We start from the raw sequence: 13,112 nt of genomic DNA, 5'->3' as shown, positions 1-13,112 counted from the left end.
TTAGACTCCTTGCCACCCCTGATTGGATTTTGGTTTCTTCATCTAAGTAAGACTTTTGTGTTTTTCTTTGTTGAATAAATCTTTGAACTCGACCACTCCAGCCTTTGATTCTGAATTAAGGTCCAGATATTCTTTAACCTATGACAAACACAAGATACAACTTGGTCACTTTGTACCTCTCCCTACTAATCTCTCTCTCCTCAGCACTTCAGAGACAACAATGTCATGACAGTCCCCCACTCTCCACACATATAACCATGACAACAGCTTTGTCAGCCGCCGGGTGGTCTCACACACACACACACACACTGAACAGAGTACTATGTAGGGAGGAGGTGGGAGGGAACAGTGGATGGATGGAGAAATGAGAGGGCAAGCAAGGTAGAAATGCATGGAGAGAGAGACAGAGAGACAGACAGAGATAGGAGGTAAAAATAAACACAGAGATGGATGGATGCCTTATCTTTGAGTTCCACAATAACAACTATCTCTTACCAGCAGAGAGAGAGAGAGAGAGAGAGACACACACACACACACACACACACACACACACACACACACACACACACACACACACACACGTAGAGAGAAAGCGAGAGCAGAGGTCCCATGATGCAGCAGTGAGGAATGCCGAGCAGCCCTGGGAACAAAATTCCATAGATGGGGGAGGGGAGTATGTGTCATGTATGCTGTGTGTGTGAGTGATCACAACACACGACACTTTATAGGTCAAAGTAGCTCCAACCCACACCTCCAGTGTTGTTTCACTGACTGGACTCCAGGTTTGATAGCTCCTGACTCCAGCTAGCTTTTCTTGATGCCATTGGCTGAAGGGTTCTCATCCCTTTTCCAGCTTCACTGTCAATGTCTGAATGATGTTTTCATTATGGACAAGAACAATACAGTGATTTGTGTGTTATTAGTTCAAATATATTGTGTTTGTTCATAATTGTGACTTGGATGAAGATCTGAACACATTTAAGAGGAAGATTTATTTCTGTTTGTTCCAACCCAAAATTAATGATAAAAAAGACCAACAAGGATACAATCAAAGTTTTGAATGGAGAATATTTAAAATTACAGATGTGGAATATTGACAACAAACATCACTTACTGATTACTTCAATTAGAAAAGATACAAGTGTGTGCCTTCAAGCAGTTTACACCTGTCTCCTTTTTCAAGTTCATATGGCCTCAAAAGATAAATATATATATATATATATATATATATACATTCCCAATACCTCAAACTCACAAAAAAGTTGGAGGTTAATGTGAATGGGTTTTCCCACTCAGCTGTTTGTAATTACAGTTTAAATGATATGACATGAACACTGCATTACTTACACCTGTGCATTTCCTGCTATGACAAGTAATATCTCACAGAATCCAAGGAGTCTTTAATATCTGTGCTGGCATTAGAGTATACTTAATGTTGTCATAATTCAACCGTGAACATACTCAGAATTAGTATGTAGTATGGATTAGGGACACAGCTTTGGTATCACGCTGCCAAATTTACTTTTTAAAAAAGGTTTTTATTATTATTGAAGGTTCCCAACAACAGCCGTAGGAAATTGGTCATGCAGCCTTTGAAAGTTACAGCCTGAAGCTGTGGAACACACTACCTATAGATATCAGAGAGGCCAGCTCACTAAGTACTTTTAAAAGAAAGCTCAAAACTTATTTCTTCACCTTAGCCTTTAACTAAATTTTGCACTTTGCTTTGCACTTCTTTTCAACGCCTTCTATAAATATCGATGCCTTACCGATTTTCTGCTTTCTATGTAATCACTTATTTAAATGATTTGTTATTAAGTCAAATTAAATATGAAATATTTTTATTTTATTATTCTATCTAATTTTACATAATGTTTTTACTGTTTTTCATTTTACATTATTATTTTTAACATGTTTTTGTGCTACATTTCTTATATGAAAGGTGCTATACAAATAAAGTTTATCATTATTATTATTATAATTATCATTGCTAGAGATGTAACACTTCTTGGAGATGTCTCACCTCAATTTGCTTTAATTATTTATTTATTTATTTTCCTCAAATCAACTCTGAAAAACGTGATTTTAGTGTGGAGTGTTTGACCACTGGTAGTGCTCGTGCCAGGCAGTTGTACAGATGAAAAGCTGTTTCCCTGTCACAGAGATGGGTTTGAAATGGAGGGAGCAGCATTGTCAATACTACAACTGGAATATGAGATTTCCTATGATATTTCTATTCCAGTTACAATGTTGACATGAGCTGTTACCTGAGTAACCAGGTCAGCACCTAACATTAACACAAATTACATTAACATAAGAATGGCATGGCTCAGTTATATGAAGCCTTTGATGTGTTTACTGATTACACTGGCTTTTAAAGTTAATTCTCGGCAGTTCTGTGATTCACTAACCATTGGCAGATGAGTCAGAGCGTTGATGTTGGATCCTGAGGCAGGTCAGTACTGCTAACAGGTGCCCAAACTGAGTACATGTATTCTGTCCTACCCATTTAAATACTATTGTTGTGGAAAGCTATTAGGAAACAGATCCATTAGGAAACCGATCCATGAGCTGCTCTGAGTAGTGATCCATACATTCTTATTGAAAGCTGTGTTTGAAGATCAGTGTTTCTGGCTGATGATGTGGGATTTGGTGTTGACACCCAGTTTGGCTGGAAAAGCCTGTACTATGGCTTATGAAGACCTGCAGCTGTTTCCAACTCAAGACTATAGTGACTTGGTTAAATAAGACTGTATCTGCCTGGACTGCACTGCTGAAGAAACACACACAGGATTGATCAGCTACAACCTAAAGCAAGGACTCCCCCATCACACAAACACACACACACACACAACACCATCTGTCACCACAGCTTACCCCCTGGTGTGTATGCATGAATGTGTCTAAGCATGCGTGTCGTGCTGAGGCAACAGTTCAAGGCAAAGCTATGGGAAACAAAAAAGCTCTTCCAATAAAGAGTCGGGGGCTACGGCTGCGATGTGGACAAGATTTCATAACTCTGTATTTATGCCAAATATCTCAATAGCAATACTATTCACATTTGAACAGTGAAATTAAGGATTCTTCAAAAAACAGCAAATAGACAAAGAAAATGCAGATACCTCACCAAATATTTTATCGATCATAGCAGATTAATCACTGTCTTCAGCTGCAGTAAAAAAAAAAAAAAAAAAGTGTTAACATGTAATTTCACCAGCTGTGTTTCCATTAACCTACTTTTTACGCACTTTGAAATAACAAACTTACAAATGAGTAATAGAAAGCCATGAATTTTGTGAAAAAACACAAATAACGCAAAAAAAATCATACGCTCGCATAAATTACTATTATATCACTTTCTGTTTTGCAACAAGTCTTATCCTCCCTACAAAAACCCTCCCCCCATCCACTTCCTAGTTACGTTTCGGCGTACGTTAGCAACATACGTGGCAGTGCGTCATCTTGAGCAGTTTGCTGGTTCAGAGACTTTCCATATATAGTCGGGCCAGTTACTGAGCGGAATATGTTGAATATAGTTTACCAAGATGTTTTGGAGTTTTCAATATGTTGGTGCAGTGCACTACAACACATTTGATCTACCTTATTTTGGTCTAATTTATTTTTATTTATTATTTTTATATACTGAATACATGTTTAGTAGTTTTCAGTAGGTTGTGGAAGTACACTGTCACAACATAGTTGATCTTATTCATTTCGATCTCATTTATTTATTTGTCTTTATATTTAATTGTATATATTTAGATATATATTATGTTATTTATTTATCTAATTTTTTAAATTAATTTTTTAATTAGATTTTCCGTTCAAATGTATTTAAAGTTCAAGAAAGTCCACTGTTTTTTTTTTTAAGTTCAATAAATGTGTGGGGTTTCCAAAGTCAATGAGTAATCGTGTTAAATAATCGTGATCTCAATACTGATCAAAATAATTGTGATTATGATTTATGCCATATTCAAGCAGGCCTCTGCTCCCATGAGGTGGTTTTTTAGACTATTTGACAAAGCAATATTTTGCAAAAGTGAAATGGAAACACTTTTTTCACATTCAAGTCACGGCTCCTGTCATATCAGGTCTCAGGGAGTCAGTTCCAACCAAGAGGCGGACTGCTGGAAATCTGTCGTCATGTTTAATTGGAACGATATCACAAGAGGAGAAAACCCAGCCTTATTTGCAAAACATCACTCAATGGAAACACAGACCATCCACTATTGTGTTATGCTGACTTTTCTAATTACTTATCACTTCTATTTTGCACAAAAATGTGATGGAAACCCGGTTACTGATACTGTGTAAAGATATTTAAAGAAAAACGCTCTCTGTACTCTTCAAACATTGTAATTTCATGATTTCCTGCAACCGAAATTATGTAAACAACTCATATTATTTTTTTTAAGACTTGCAACTATTGGTCAACTGATAAATTAGTTAATCAAAAGAAGCTATTTTGATAATAGATCTTTGAATGCATTCAGGGTCAGTTTAGCAAGACCCCAAAACTGATTTGCAGGCAAGGATGCTAAAGTGTCAAAAGTCAAATCAGCAGCGCTACATGGTGAGGATGAGAAGAGTTCAACTTTATGCAAATGTCATGAATGAATGACAACCTGGAGACAACCAGTTAAGTTTATTTTGATTTTCTTGCAAAACAGAGGATCTGAGTTGTTTTTTCTATCCACTCAACTCAAAAGCTGATGGCTGCAGTCAACAGCTTCCCCCTCCTCTACGATAATAAATGAGCTTCTGAAAAAAGAAATCCATGTGTGGAAACATCACTTGGGAAAAGAAAGTAGCTATTTCGTCATACACTGGTATAGTGAGATGCGAGAAAATATGAAGCAGTGTGTTATAATTGAATCCATGCATGTGAAAAAGAGGTTAAATACTCCAATGGCATTCCAGAGCAGCAGCTTACAGAGAGATATTAGTTAAAATCCCATAACCACTTCCTATACCAAGTATACACTCCCAAATGTTTTGCAGTGTTTGCTTTTGGTGACTAGATTTTTAACTTTAATGTTTAATTGACAAATTTCATGGTGTTCAACTTAAAATAAACATATAAAGACACAAAATAAACACACTGACGTGACAATAAATGACACGTGGCAACATATTATGTGATAAGTTCATTATTTTATCAAAGATGCTTCTATTTCCTCCTTAGGGCGGCAGGTGATTGACATGAAGCAGAGTATGCCATAAAGCTGGAAATGTAAACTCAAAGTCTGATGTTTACTGAAGGATTATCTCAGTGTGTTACTTGTTTATTTAAGATGTGTAACAATGACAAGCAACGACTGGCTCCTCTTGAGGGTATTAAAACAAAACCTTGTATACTCAGCTAAACCAGCAGGTGCAGTGCACTGTTAGTTCTGGCAAAAGCGCAGTATCAGCAACAAAGGCGACTTCACCGATTTCTAGTTTGGAGAGTACATGTATATGAACAGCAGTAAATGTCCCTTTGCCTTCCATATATGAAATTATCTCTCTGCTTCTATCTGTTAAATTCCCTCAGGTGATGTCATCAGGAGGAGTTTTGCAACCTGTTTAGATTGCGAGCTGTACTTCCTCATTCTTTGTAGGTCTGCCTTCAAGAACAGTCACAGGGCATGTCCGAGCCAAAACAAGCCCCCGCCATGTGGTTCTCTTGCTATAGCAACAGTAAAACGCTGACAGTAAAATACCCGTGTATTTACTAGAGCGGTAGTTTCATGAAAAAATGTTGGATACAGATGTATAGACACAGCAGCGTATGGAAGAGGAGGTGGCCACCTTCGTTCCAACTGCTGCTGAAAGAGACGCCCTACAGCTGGGGTAGCTCAGTTAGCTACACCCACCGGTGCTCTGTGATGAGTGGTGTGACGTCAGTGTGGCAGATGCACACCCATGGAGGAAGTATCTACTCACTATCCTCACTACAACAAACTTCACTGTGTTCAGCTTCTTTCTCTTTTATTTATTTATTTTTAAGATGAAGAGCACAACAGTGAGCCTCGTGTGGACAGGTGTATCTCTAAAACAAACAATAAACAGGACCAGGTCAAAACCTAGTACATGGCTGCACCATGTAGTATTTGCATTCAGCCTAGTGTCAACTGGTTTCTGCCCTTTGTCTGTTTGCTTCTCTCCTCCTCTCTGTGTACTTATTTATATGTTTTTCTGTTTCTGTTGTCAGACAACAGAACAGTGACCATATTTTCAAACCCCTAAACCGTGAGCATTAAGTATTCTGCACATTTATGCGCTTATGCCCTCACCATAGACATTCTCATCAGGAGAGGGGACAATTATTTCACATACATGTAATTTGTCACATTATTAGAAAGCCAACAAAAATATGTCGCAGGTCTGATGGTTCACAATCGTCGACTTGCATTGATCTAGCTTTAACAAATGTTGCTGAAATGTGCTCAAAAACATCAATTCCAGTAGGCTGTAGAAATCATTATTTAAAAATTGCAATTGGAGAGAGGACTAAAGTTCCAAAATCTGGTCAAAAATAATATTAAAGAGGATTGTTAATACCAGTTAATGACAACATGCCCCTGAAACACAACAAACTGTGGGAAATGTTATGGCTCCATGGCTGTATCAAGAACTCGAAGAATATATGGTGCAAAGAAACTGAGCCAATGTATTAATGTTAATCTTCTATCACTGAAAGATTATTTAAAAACCTGTTGTGACCGCAGAAGAGTAGCCACTGTTACACTGTGGCTAATGGGGATCTAAATAAATCTCAATCCAAACCTCCTGAGCACATCTTCCAACACCACGGGCGCAATGAACGCAGCATTTTCGTTGCCTGGTACCTTACAAGGGAAGGAGTAAACCTCCTAGAGCTTTTCTTCAGAATGGCAGCTAACTGTTAGCATACTGTCAGAAAGACCCACCAGCGTCATAGCCTATGATGCTTGTCTATGACTCATTGGATATCAGCCCTGAATTCAGACATGTGGTGCATTTTTATATTGGGTTGGGTAATAATGATAATTGTGGTGAATAGTACACAATTTGTTAGCCAATATTGAAATCCAGGACATTTAACGTTTTATATTTGTCAGGACTCGGGACACCCAGCTTGAAACTGGAAACTGGGACGTCTGGTGACCACACATAACAAGTTTGAAATAGAAACTGAAAAGTGGCCTATTAAGACAACATGTTAGCAGTGAACACTTCCAAGCTGCTGCTGCTAACATCCAGATTTTATAACCGCAATGTTGTCTGACAAAATAGACACAAGTTAAAGACAACAGCTGTGCTTTTGGTTATATGTACTTGTAAAATGATCACTCAGAGAGAAAGTAAGAAGCTCATTCACGTCAGCTGCCGTGCAGTCAGCATAGAGAGGTGTGACTGCAGAAGGAAAGCCCAACTCAAGGGGCAATACTGACGACCCTCCGCTACAGAAAGTAGCTGAGGTTTATCCAAAGTCACTAGATTCATCACTGGTTGTTTTTTTGTTGCAGTTTAGAGGGGGAGAGTGTAACCCGCGTTTTTTTTCTGTCACTACAATTTACATATGTCCCCTAAACGCCTCAAATGCAGGGTATAGGTAGATGCTAGCTAGGAGGCTACACACAGAAGCCTCTAGTCCCCACTAAGTAACTGCAGCACATGCAACTCAAATGGTGTTTGGCAAAAAATGATTTAGTTTTAAAAGTGAAATGAGGTGTTCTAATGTAAGATTGACCTAACTTGTAACTGAGTGATTTTGTCTACTTGGATGGGTCTTAATCTAGCTAGGCGGGCCAACCAAGTACAGTCTATGTATGGAAATGCTGTCTTTTCAAATGAAATGAAGCATTGACTGAGTTATTTGTATTGCACAAGTTGCAAGTGCACAAAACATAGTACCATGATACTCAAGTGTATCGACATTCTTTTACACCCCTACTGTGAGGCTGCTTATACAATCTTTTTTTGCCTTTTTCTCTGGCTATATGGTACCAGTTTCAAAAATAACTGCATACTACAAAGGTGACCTAGTTTTAAGAAACAGTCCCTTTTCCAGCAGTGAAATTCCCCCTTTATTCTACAAGCGGTTTATGTTCTGTTGCTCATAAACTCTTTAAATACAGCAATAAACAATACAATGATCATCACAGCAGTATAAAGTAAAGCAGCATAGCTCTAAGGAACCCTAGCAAGAGTGATATTCACCTGTTGGTACATATTAAAACATTTGGCTCTGGTAAAGAGACATAGAGAGAGTGGCAGAAAGAGAGGGATTAAATGAGGGCAAACACTGTAGAGTTCAATTACATACCATATCAGTCACAAAATGTGTCCTTACTCTGAACATAAAGACTGAGCTGATTTTGTCCCTTGATAACTCCAATAAACTTTATTTAAAAAAGACAACGACATCCTCAACAATGTTGACGAAAAGAGAAAAGCACTATTACTTTGTGCTGTTCTACTGAGTGGAAAAAGCAAGACGAAAAGTTGTGCAGAAAAGTTCTCAGTCTCAGTCAGGATCACCATTATAGCCACAACATGTAAATAATGTTGGGAAATCTTGCTGTGACTAACACACAGTGAGTAAAGTAGCAGGTCTGTGTAAGTCTGTGTGTGTGTTGTGAATGTCACTGGGAGCAGAAGCAGAGCCGACTCTTATCTCGTGTTGAACAGTACACACTGAAACATACACGCACATTCTTAAAAAGGGCTGTACCACCTTGTACCAGACAAAGAGGAAAAGAGCCAAAATGAAGGAGAAAATAGGGAACGTGGACATAAACTTAATGATGAGAGAAGATGAACAGCTGTCAAAAAGCTTAGTTTTTAACTAGGAATTGATATTTCAATGAATAGTTGTGGAAAGATTTAAGAGATATTTCTCTAATATTTGTCCACCACCTGCTTACAATCAAACACATACAAATTATTATTATTATTTTTTTTTAAATTGTGGAATAGCCTCAGAAACATCAAATTTTTACAATATTTAAACTGTACTGAAAGTCAGAATTAAGCACATTGATTAACCAAGGCTGGAGAAACCTAACCTTCATTATATCTGAGTTGGGCAACACTGACCAGGTGACAAGATTAGGCCTAGTGGAAGTGGCTACATCAGTCTAACCCTGATTTGGTGACCCATGTTGATTTGGCAACAGCCTAACTGTGGGTCCCAATGAGGTCAGAGAACCAGAGCGAGAACGAGAGTGAGAGAGTGAGCGAGAGAGCATTCCAGAGAACAGAGGACTTCTGTTTTTTTTGGGTTTTTTCGCTGTCCTCACCTCACTGCTTCACCAGCTCTCTCTCTGTGTGTTCATGTGTGTCCGTAAAAGTCAGCCTTGACTTTATCACCATAGCCATGTGACCTCATTCCTGCCTGTAGAGCCAAGTTTCAAAGCATCAGAGTTCACATACTGTCCTATACAGTATACTATACAGCTGCAGGTAACTGGCTGGGCTGACAGCCAATAACTAGGGCTGAACAATTAATCACAATATTATCAAAATTGCAATATGGCTAAATGCAACATCCAGATCGCAGGAGTTGACACCCTAGCAAAAATCCCACCATCATTTTATATTTCTTTCAGTTATAATGAAATGAAAAATTACCATTCCCACTAAAATCGTAACTCATACCACAATTGCAATATCTGTCAAAATAGTTGTGATCTTTTTTTTTTTTTTTGCATATTGTTCAGCCCTACCTATAACACAGACTATAACTGAAGGTAAGGTACCTTCTGTCGACTAGCTACACATTCCTCCTATGTTTTAAATATAGTCCAATCCTATGAAAACATATTAATTTTGTAACAACACATACTGATTTTACTGTACTAACTTGTGAATTATGATACATGAAAATGGCTTCTTAGCTGCTGTTAAGTCCAGACCTGTCAGTAATGTATCAATCATTAATATTTATGCCAATATGCAACATCAGAAACAAGACTATTTGAAATGGCTGAACCACATCGTAGGCTATTTGCATTCAGCCTAGTGTCAGCTGGTTTTAGCCCCTTATCTGTGTGCTTCTCTCTTACTTTCATTGACAACATCGGCAGTATTGTAATACAGATGAATTCCCAGGAAAGATGTTGTCATTTACTTGTTTTTCTGTTTCTGTTGTCCCATTAAGACTTCGTGTTAACCAGCAGTCACTTCCAAGCCATCTGCTGCTCTGCACGGCTAAAATCCTTAATTTATAACCGCAATGTCGTCCGACAGAATCCCCAAACACAAAGGTTCAAGACAATGGCTGTGCTGTGATTTCACCTATATTCACTTGTAAACTAATCACTCACAGAGAAAGTTAGAAACTCATTCATGTCAGCTGTTGTGTGGTCAGCATAGAAAGGTGTGCCCAACCTTACGCTCACAGGGCAATACTGGCAACTCGCAAGCTTTATTCAAAAAGTAGCTGGATTTGTTGCTTTTTTTTTTCTTATTAAAAAAAAGGTGCTAAAGGGTTCTGAAAAGTCAGTAAATCTAGCAACAAAGGTGCTAAGTTGGCAACACTGTTTGATGGTGCCGAATTATTTTGAAAGAGTGGAGACCAGTGTTGAAACCTTATCATTTAGTCAGTCAGTCAGCCAGCAACATTCACTTCTGTAAGCCTCGCCCCACTGTTCTTGTCCAAAACCAAAACCCCACCTACACATATTCAAGCTCATGCTATAGCATACAGAAGCAACATACAAACTCTACACACTACACAATACAATAAATACATTTAAAATCAACACTCTTTGCCACAGCAACATTTTTGTGTTCTATTGATCCAACTTGTAAATATAATGGTCAAGCTTTCACCAAAAAATTATCCATAACAACAGCAGCATGCTGGACTGGTTTGGTACTTGACAAGCCCAAGTTCCATCAGGATCTTTTTGGTATAAATCACATTTCAATGTATACAGTGCATATAACCACATTTTAAACTTTTAGAGAAGTGTATCCCACTGCCTGGAATTCAGTGAAATAACCAAACAATTCTATATTGAATGCAAAAAATGAAGGTTGTATTCCAAAACTGTTTTTAAGTCCCAAGTTTTTGTTCCTAAAGCTGACCAGTTATTGGGTGTGTTTCAAATCCAACTAGTCATTAAGTGTTTGTTCCCTAGAGCCAGTGGATTATAAGGAACACAAAACACTAAGCCATGACAATGTGTCAGATAAACTGCCAAAGCAGCATAGTGTTATCATCAACTCCACACAGACAGCCTCAGGCACACAGGATGACACTACAAAGGAAGAATCATTCACTGACATTAGGTGATTTCAGTGTCAGTGTTTTTCAAGACAGCGCCTTGTCACTGATAACATTCACTAGGTAACATGTTTGCCTTTCTCTGCTGTCTTTACATATCTGTGTCTGCATTTCTTCAAACTTATCCTCCAAAGGTTTTGTATCTGACAAACACAACATAGGCTTTTCACCCTAAATCATTGACACAATATTTTACAATATATCTGACATCCACAATCCTGACTAATCTTAAGATTGCAAATCAGATGAAGATATAAAGAAAGAAAATCGTGTTAAATACTGTTTTAAATAGCACTGGTAAAATCTTATGTTGGCACAACCCAACCCAACCCATGCCGTTCTCTAACAGAGATAAGATTACTCCATTTAAAAAAATATGGCAGTTATTATCTCTTCTTCTTTTCCTGTAGGCACACAGCAGGTAAGACCTATGAGTAAGACTTTTTGTATGCATTTGAAAGAGCTACGTCTCGATTCATTCACTATCTTAACTTCTTAATTCAACGAAAGTGAGTCTGTTCTGATAACCACAGAAAAACACACACGCTGTAATATTACAATAACTTACAACATTAGCCAATGCTACGGGGTGAAAACACTAACCTCAGATGACAAAACGACACTAAACACAGTCCTCTGCTGTTAACAATTACATAACGTCAGCATGAATGGTGCTAAAATGGTGAGTTAGTTTCTTTCTGTGTTTGACAGAGTGACAGCTAACTAGCAACTTACTGAAAGAGAACAACAAATCATGCTAGGTGAGTAACGTTAGCTAAGAGAAATTACTGTTTTGTTTAGCCAGTTCTACTATCAAAGTCATCCATAAGTAACTTCACGAGAAGCTAATTAGCTTCATGTTCAGCAGAAATATGGTGGCTTCGGCTGATACTAACCTTTCCCATCAGTTTAGCGAGTAGCCACGGCCATTGTAACTTACTTTATTTGGCAACTGTGGGTCAATTTTATTTAACGTTATCAGGCTAACGTTAGCAGCTAGCTAGCTAACTTGCTCCTTCCTGCAGCAGCACCTGTTGATAACAAAGCCACTTCAGACCAGACCGAAAACACTGTAATACTCACTGTGTCCGAGCCGTCTACGCACTCATTTAACTGCTAAATCCAACCGGGAACTGTTGAATAAGAGTTAGTTTTAATCCAACCACTTTTGTTTCTGGCTTTATTTTCTCTAATTCACAGTTTCACTCTGACAGCCCTGCTACTCGTTTATTGGACCCAGCAGCGCAGACCTCTGTCCTGCTCCTCCTCCTCAGACTGTCATTTCCACCTCCAGACAGGGGGAGGAGCCAACATGCCAACAACTAGATAAAACAATGACGCGAGGTGCTACAATACAATGTTGTGTGTGAACCCTGTACAGTGGAATTATTCCCTTTCTTACATTTTTATAAAAAAATTAAATTAAATTAAAAAAAGCCAAAATTTACCACAAACATGGGTAGTAACAAAAATGCATCTGAAAATGTGTTGGCTACCTTAATATTTCTGTTTTTGTTTAAAAAATTACATTTTGTAAATTTACCATTTATGCTGATTTCAAGCCAAGTGTATCCCAAATTTGAACAATAATAATAATAAACTTTATTCATAGAGCACTATTCATACAAGCGATGTAGTTCAAAGTGCTTTATTAATACAAAAACACCCACTTAATATATCTTAAATACTGTAAGTGCATCACACAATATGCCAAACCTCAAAATGGTGATTACTGCTTTAGTATCATTTGTTGAGTTTACATACCTGAGTGAAAGACTGGCCGAGCTAAGAGACTTGACCTCAGATTGAGTCATGTGTGTAGCTCTAATCTATTTCAGAGACAAATAGACAT

At 38.0% G+C, this 13,112-nt stretch overlaps 1 protein-coding gene across 5 annotated transcripts in view; it reads right to left on the bottom strand.

Annotated features, from left to right (window-relative positions):
- Nucleotides 1-12,599, bottom strand: part of LOC111225898 (MAGUK p55 subfamily member 5-A-like) — a 30,767-nt gene extending 18,168 nt beyond the window's left edge. For 2 of the 5 annotated variants that reach the window (XM_022750938.1, XM_022750942.1), the window contains exon 1: nt 12,344-12,599. The gene's annotated coding sequence lies outside the window, so the exon portion shown is untranslated. Of the gene's footprint in view, nt 1-3,127; nt 3,170-8,293; nt 8,344-8,432; nt 8,465-12,343 lie in introns of those variants that run through there. The other 3 variants (XM_022750940.1, XM_022750939.1, XM_022750941.1) reach the window with 3 other exon arrangements.
- Between the last annotated feature and the right edge of the window lie 513 nt (nt 12,600-13,112).

The sequence above is a fragment of the Seriola dumerili genome, unplaced genomic scaffold (assembly GCF_002260705.1).
Source record: "Seriola dumerili isolate Sdu_G_001 unplaced genomic scaffold, Sdu_1.0 BDQW01000149.1, whole genome shotgun sequence".
In the NCBI taxonomy this organism is placed as follows: domain Eukaryota; kingdom Metazoa; phylum Chordata; class Actinopteri; order Carangiformes; family Carangidae; genus Seriola; species Seriola dumerili.
This window is presented reverse-complemented; position numbering and strand designations above follow the sequence as displayed.